Genomic DNA, 8,283 nt, shown 5'->3' with positions numbered 1-8,283 from the left:
TTCAGGCATGTTCAATGTCTAATTCCAGCTGGATACACGTGATGGCAAAACCTGTGGAGGATGCTGCTCAGTTGCTCTGTGTATGTCAAAGTTAAAATGGGGCAAGGTGTGAGATTGTGCCACAGACTCTTACTTGTCCACATCATTTAATTGTTGTTTTGGTTCCCACTCTTGTTGGGACTCTCCCTAATCCCACCTTTGAGGAGGCAGAATGGACCAGATTGGACTCCATCCTATGCTGTTCTCCAGGGTTGTCCCATCAGATTTTGCATCCTTCTACATGCCAAAGTGTCATCATACAAACTCCAGGGTATATAACACATCCCTGTAGCTTCAAACCTCAAAAATGTCACTCTCATGGGTTTCAATGCCGCCTTCAGATTATTTCAGCTCCTTTGAACTCAGAAACACATAAAAATAATGATCATGTGTTAGGACTATTGGGAAAAAATTTGCAGCAGTGCAAGATCCATGGCCAAGAGATGCARTGTGTATATGGTTTTTCTGATGAAGAGGGTTGCTCCTAAAACAGAGGTCTGAGCTAGTCTATGTCACTTAGTCTCACAGCCAGAGAATGGATTTGGGATCTTTTCTATTTAGTGGCATGGACATAGCATCTGTTTGAAAYACAGTTCTTAAATGCCAAAGCTTAATACCAAAGTGGGAATTTTTATTTTTGTGAGTCATTTGATTTGCTAATCTGAAACAGATTTGCCATGTCTTGTTTAATAGGAAACAGTCCTTAAAGCTATTAAATGAATGAACTGCTGATTTAGAGCAGGCAGTTTAATTCTGAACAACTGTCTTGAAATGAGTGGCAAAAAAATTCTTGATTTTCCTGCAGAAGCTGCAGTCAGCCTGTCTATTCCCCTCTACCTCTACTCCATCCCTACTATCTCCATCAGTTCCTCTTAGTACTGCATGCCCATTCTTTGTCAAATGATGCCTAAGATGACCCCTAACGAGAATGTTACCCTCACTGCCTCTGGCATGGGTGGTCTCAAGCTGAAATCTTTATTCTCTRTACTGCCAGCAATAGAAACTTCTCTTTGTGTCCGATCTCCTCTGTAGCAGCTTCAGCTTTCAATGTCTCTCTCTTGGGAGAAGTGAACCAACCTCCATCTCCTCTGCCTGAATGCAAGATAGAGAAGAAGAAATCCAAAGTATTTGTTTTGTAGATGTTTCTCTTTTCCACCCAGGTGCCCAAGACCATGAATCTGTTTCCAGTGTAAATCACATTGTCCCAGGTCTACCGGTGTGGTCAGCCCTGAGGCCTTGCTGCCAGTGTACCTCCTCCAGTGTGTGATTAGATCTGTCAGGGTAGCATTTATAAACAAAACTTTTTGTTTTTGTTTTTGTTTTTGTTTTTGTTTTTGTTTTTGTTTTTGTTTTTGTTTTTGTTTTTGTTTTTGTTTTTCTCTTTCAAGAGAAAAAAATAACATAGCTCTAGTCATCTAACTGATTGCAAGCAGTGCTACAGGTCATTTAGTATTGAGACTTGCAAAACCAGACTCTTAGTTAATTGCTTGATTGTGCTATTGCTATGTAAATGTGTGCTCAGGCCAAAAGCACATTTACTTTTAAGTGCATTTTCAAGCGGAGGGCACATGCTGTTACTAAGTTAGGAAGATTAGGCAGCAATCATGTCCTTTTACCAGCTCTCTCTTATCAGATCTAAGTGAGGACAGAATTCTGACTTGTACTTACTTAGATGCTCCTTAAACCCATAGGAATGGGCCAGCCTGTTTTGCTTGATTTCAAGCCATCTCATCTCTGATGAGTTCAAAAGTTCATTCAAGATGTGATTTGKACACTGCTTTAAGAGGCTGTGGTTGAGGAGGCTGTGAAATGGAGAGCAGGGAGCTTTCTGGTACATATGTGTGTATTCATGCCTATATATCTGTGAACAGAGTAGTGCTTTGGGAAGATGGGATGGGAGGGAGAGGTGAAGAGCATGGAATTATTTTCCAGTTTTATTGCTAGTAGAGAAATGTTTTTCATTGTGAAAAGAAAGAGAAGCGGAGGCTAAAAGGAAACAGGGGAGTACCTACACTGCAGTTTTGAAACAATTTTGCCAGGCCAAATACTGACTATAGACAGTCAAAGAGGTATCAAATGGTATTTGATGCCTTCTGTCTGGCTCAAGGAATGCAAGATACACTCARCTAGATACACATGCTCTACCAGGACCAAAGTATTTGGAATCAGGAGGTTCTTTGATGGTTTACAATTCCTATGATCCCTACTCTGGGTGTCCTAACTTATTGGAGTACACGTTCATACTCAGCACCTCCTTAATTACACTGCTCTGCAGAAGATGTTATTGCAAATTCTGTTTTATATAATGAGTTGAAGATTTCATGTTGGCTGAATGCTGCTTATGCAGTCCCTTAAWGAATGCAACTTGAACATCCTCAGTGCCATGCCTCTGGCATGAGTTGGCCCTGGGTTTTCCTCTTAAGGCAAGCATACAGAATCAGCATTTCCTTATTTATGAAGGCAACTTTAAGGAAAAGACATTTACAACTTAGAAGTACATCCTTAAACTTGGCATTGAATTTGAGAGGACAAAGGTCTAGACTGATGGCCAAATTCTCCCCATCCACTGAGTGGATATGAGTGTCTCTGGCATTCCAAGACTTTGTCCAGGCAGATGGGGGGAGTATTATAACTGTCACAAGTTGTAATCAGATAATTGTGGGCATCAGTTGAGCTCTCTATCTGTCTAATACTTGAAGCTGAAGTAATGATCTATGCAGTGCGTATTTTTTGAGGTCATTGGGGAAAGAGAAGATGCCACTTCAAGCTCCTGCTTGGAAGATGGTACAGAGGAGGTGTTAAAATGGAAAGGAGTACACTCTGAGTACACTCTGACTGGATTCCATTAGCCAAAGTGAACTTTTTATTTTTATTTTCCTTTTTTCTTTTTTTGGATTAATTCACAGTTTCTTATCGGGAATGGGATAGAGAAGGCCACTTACTTCTGAGAAAATTAATAAAAATTCCTCCTCATTTATAACCTTAAAGTGCTTAATTTCTCCTACCTCTGGCTTCTATGTAGACTTACTTCATGGCTTTGAGTTCACAGTTAAAACGGCTTCTGTACCTTCCTTCTCACAACTGGCAGTGAAAGAATCGACATGAATGAAAAAGAATGATACCTCATGCCCTGCTCAGTAAAGTTACATGTGTAAGGGAGCTTACTATGTTTGTCTGTGTGTGTAGCCTAGATCTCTAGAGAAACAAACTTAAACAATCATGCCTACAGGTGTACATAGGTGCATTTAACAGATGGTTAACAGATCTGGAGTATAGTATTCCTTCATCAAGCCTAAACAACCTTGTGAAGGGGCTAGCAGATATCCATAAAACCAAGTTGTTAATCTCCCAGCAGTCCCCAAATAGCTCACTGTTTAGCCCACTGGGCAAATGCAAGAGAGCCATGATGCTTCTCAGAGACAATCAGGAGACAAGAGGGAGTAAAACAMAGGACCAACTTGAGTAGAAAACCTGTGACTAAATCAGGCAATAACGCAGGCACATCAGCACTAGTGCACCGCACATGGTGACCATGAGAGCTAGGTTAACTGAAACTTCTTAGTCCAAATCACAGATACCACTGAGATCCTTAAAAACCTCGCTGGGATGCCACAAAAGCCAAGAAGTTTTTACCATTTGATGCGAGTAAAATAAYGGTGCCTCTGGAGAGATGAGTTGTTCTAGATCCTAACCCAAACCCCAGCTGGGATCTCCTCCCTTTCTCTCACCCTGTGCAAGTTTTCATAGAGTGCCTGCTGGATGAATCTTTGCACAAAAGATAGGTTTGAAAATAGATATTTTCTTCATGAGTTCTCAGTGTTTTATAAAACCTTGGCAGATTTTAATCTAAATACTGTAATGTGAAACTGTACTGTTTGGAGGAGGGGTAGAAGTATCAGACTATTACAAGTCCCAATTCTCCTTCTAACTGTAGCAAGGATATGAAACTATCTATCTCTTCCCTATCGCAAATGACTTCTGTGAGCTACAGAATCAAATTCTTTTTTTTTTTTCCCTGTCTGGCTTGATGAATTATAATTATTTTTACAAAACACAGCAGCTTCAAAAGGGAGATTKCAAATAAAATATTGTGTAATCAGAATATAACCATCCAGTAGACCAGTAGTTTAATCCTTTTCCTGGTAAGCAGGAGAGCTGTGCCCAGACCCAACTGAATGAGAAAAATATTTGAAATCAATCTCCTAGACACCTGTATTTTCCATGGGTTATGGACTATGAAGTATACTGGAGAAAGCATTGACTGACCATAACTATTTAGAAGAGAATTTGGAGCTGAAAAATTTATGTGGAAATAAATATAAAATCTATTTTTGACCTTGTCTCTCTTGGCATTTAGTCTTGGCTAGTTTTAATATTTCCCACTCAGCATGTTGAGCTCTGAAACCCAGTTCTTAGGCACTTTTATCTGTTTGCACATGTTGGACTGAAAGTTTGAGTCTCTAATTTGGGACCAAGCAGATTTGTGATTCAGCATCAAAGTCCTGCTGTGAATTTACAMCAGAGATTCCACCCTAACTAACAGGACTTCCTGTAAAACGTTCCTCTTGGTGAAATGCTCCAGCAAAAAAAACACCTCATGGGACATAACTATTCAAAAAAACAAATGTACCTCAGTGAACGCACAGACAGACTCTGGACTTGTAAACAAATGTACCAAAAAAGACTCCTCACTTTACAAGAAAGAGGAAATTCATATTGCAGGATCAACTGACGATGATTCACTCACATCTATCTTTCTACCGAACAAGATAAATCTGCCAAAAGCAGCTTCTAAACTGCAAATAAGTACTTGTTGTGGGGATATGAATAACATCAGGCAAATCAAACAAGGGCATGTGAATCTGTAATCTGTAGTGTTATTATCTATATTTTTTATTGAAGTCAGTTCCCTTGGTTCAAAGTTGCATTGGGTAATTTTTGGAAGGACAGCTCATCCATGTAGCTACATCATCATATGTGATGATCAGGATCATGTATCAGCATTACCAAGTGATCCAAAGAAAACAACAAAAGGTGGTAGTAGAATAAAATTCCCAGGGGATGGGGTGTGATATTTGATGGGTCACGCAGGGAATTCTTTTGACATGAACCGGCAAACTTCGAGTATATTTTTCATAAAATATGTACCTTAATCCAAAATTATCCCTGATGTATTGTTAGTGAGAACARGGGAACACCCAGTTACTCTTGCAGTGACTAATAATATTAACATTGCTTAAATGTAAACAGTGTGCAGAGATGATTCTAAAGCAATGCATGATTATTATTTTTTAAAATAAAAACAGTGCGGTACTCCTATTTTATTTAGGTCTTTTTCCTTCTGTGTTGCTGCAGCACAACTGCAGCATACTAATGCAGTAACATACTAATGTTACCATGGCAAGAAATAMAAAGTCAAAGGAAAGAAGAACAGTCTCACAACTAAAATCTGTATCCATAGAATCGAGAAAGATGCAATCTCTACCCTTCAATGGACTTTGGATCAGGTCTTCAGTCTGTTGGTTCCTAATTTCCACCATCCTCTTTCCCCTGGAGCCCTGTAAGCATTGATTAGTTAATGGCTTTAAAGTGCTGTTTAAATGCTGAAATATTGTTATTTCCAGGTATTGGAACACATAGGCAGGTTTCTGCTCAACATCATATGGTTAGCGTTTCTCTAGTGTGGAAATACACCATTTCCTTTCCTTGTGCATAAATGTCTAACACGTGTGGGAGTATACCTGCAACAACTCAGTTTAGTAATGCAAAGTAAAGCAGTAAATTAGGACTTCACTCTATTTATCAAGACGTTGGGGACAAGTAGAAGCCATGGATAACACTGGACTTGGGCAGTACTGCTGTTTGAAAAGTCTGTTGTTGCAGGAACAGATGTTGCCATCTGAGCAGCCGCTCTCTATAGAGGTGATCTTTAGAAAAGGAAAAGCTCTTGCCAGCCATAATACACTGGTTYATTAGAAAAATATAATGTGTATATTAGAAATACTCGTAAGTTTTCAGAAAGCCCGTGGAGATAGCAGCTTGCCCATCTCTCTAGCCCAGTAGTTCCTARATGACGCACGTATGAACACATCCTGCTCCCGGCATGTGAGCCACTCATCTGGGACATAAGCATCCTGTGAGCAGCATGCAAGCCCACATGTGGCAAGAGTAACCTGAGATAGCCACTCTTGCATTGTCAGTARTGCCACTCTGGCAAATTCTGTGTGGGCATCCTGCCTCTCCCAACCTGTCTTCTAAGGAGACTTTCTGAAGCAGAATGGAAAGATGCTGCCTCAGTTTTCAGCTGTGGTCCTTTCTGGCACTAAGTTTGGCTCTCTGAGTAAAAACTTCAGCAATTACATCTTCACATAGTAAAACACCTCCTCACTTGGATTTTTGGAACTACTTCAATTTCCTTTGCAACACACCATCTACTCTCAAAAGACACTGTAAATTACTACATTATTCTCARTCTTATAACTAGCAAAATAGTTGGGAAAAGTGCTTGAGGTAGCAAGAACTCAGTTTATATGCAGATTCCCAGGTTTTCCTGTCCACACAGGCTAGCAACTACTGGTTTCTAGGCATTTCTATCTGCCTTTTTGTCACAAATATTTGAGGGTCCAAACACTGCATGTGGTCTACACAGGAAACAAACTGGAAAGGCCAAGGGAAAAGAAACTGCTGAGCTGACTCCCAACTCAGAGCAAATCTTTCTGTTTTGACTGCAGGAGTCTGACTCCCAGTTCATTCCATCTGAATCTCCAGGGCTGATGGCCCCTTCCCCAAAAAGCAGCCAAGCACAGCAGACTGCAAAACTGCTTGAGGATGGGCCAAACCACACAGCTCAGACACTGACCCAGATCTGTTTTCTGAAGGACTGAATGTTTCTGAGCTGGGATTTTGTTTCATGATCAGATACCAGAAAGGAGGATTAATCCCCTGGAAAATTAGTCAAGCCCATTTTCTTGTTCCAGTGTTTGTACTGGTTCCATAACTTTAGGAACCACTGAGCTAGATAGATCTTCCATAACAAACATAACAAGMCAGTGAGTTAATGACTTAATCTTGAAGATTTGACTCAAAATTGGTTCAGTTGTTAATGAAATTGCATTTGTTGGTCTCATTGGTTTCCTGGGCACAGAGATTAAAATGAATATAAACATGGTTAGATCTTTTATGTCCAAAAAACTAAGAAAACACATAAAAAGCAGAGTTGTCTGTGCCTTAGAATGACAAATGCTTGTCTTTTGTAGTTTTAAAAATACTTTTCATCCTTGCAGGCATAACTGAATCAACAATAAGAAAATACGATATAAAATTTCCTTTTTTTATAGACTTACTAATATTTCAGAGTTAATGCAACACAGCATGTTCTCCTACCATTTCCTAGTAGAAAAGTAACAAAATTTCTAATGTTTTTCCTCTTAAGGCAACACTTCTAACACAGTACAGAAATTGGTTTAGGAATAGAGAAGCTAATAAGCATTTGAACAGCACAAGTTGTTATAGACCAGATTTAGTAAGTTTATGTATAGCTGAGAAAATAGAAGCAGAGTTTAACTGAGACAGTGACAGCATTTTGGGAATCTCTGATTTCCTTTTTAAACCACTGCATGAGAGAGTGTGACAGCATGCTGTGGATTTCATCAATTAGGGTCACAGTAACCTGTCCCAGAAGTGAAGCTGGTAAGTGAAATCACAGGGATGGGTAAATGCACCCTACAGAAATCAGAGAAAAAAGTTCAGGCTGTAACCATCTGACCCACCCCTTTGCAGGCACTTAGACGTAGAAGCGTGTGTTTAGAGGTATCCTTTAGTCATCAGGCTCCTGCCCCTTTTTGGAATAAACAATAAGCTGTGCTTCCTGCCAAAGAAGCCACTTTCTGGGAAACTCACAGAGCAATTTGCAGCACCCGCTGAACTCTCTGAACTTCACTAGAAATTCATGAGAGCATGATATTCTTTCTACTGAAACTGGAGTTCGTTTCTAGTAGTCATGTTACACTATGAGCACAGGATATTGCARTTTAGGATCTGGTAAACAGACACAGCAGCACGCACATCTCCTCKGTTTTGACCACTAGTGCCCAGCGATTTCTTCTCCACCGCTGCTCGCGGGGTCCTCTGGCCAACCACTTGCCCTCACTCTCCCCTCCTCCCCTAAAGGTGTGAAACTCCCCTCTTCTCGACGGCTTCGGCACTCGGTGGGGGCGATGCCGGCGGGGCGGCCGGGGCGGCCGC

This window comes from Nothoprocta perdicaria, unplaced genomic scaffold (assembly GCF_003342845.1).
Source record: "Nothoprocta perdicaria isolate Ctin4 unplaced genomic scaffold, notPer1 scaffold_341, whole genome shotgun sequence".
Lineage (NCBI taxonomy): Eukaryota > Metazoa > Chordata > Aves > Tinamiformes > Tinamidae > Nothoprocta > Nothoprocta perdicaria.
This window is presented reverse-complemented; position numbering follows the sequence as displayed.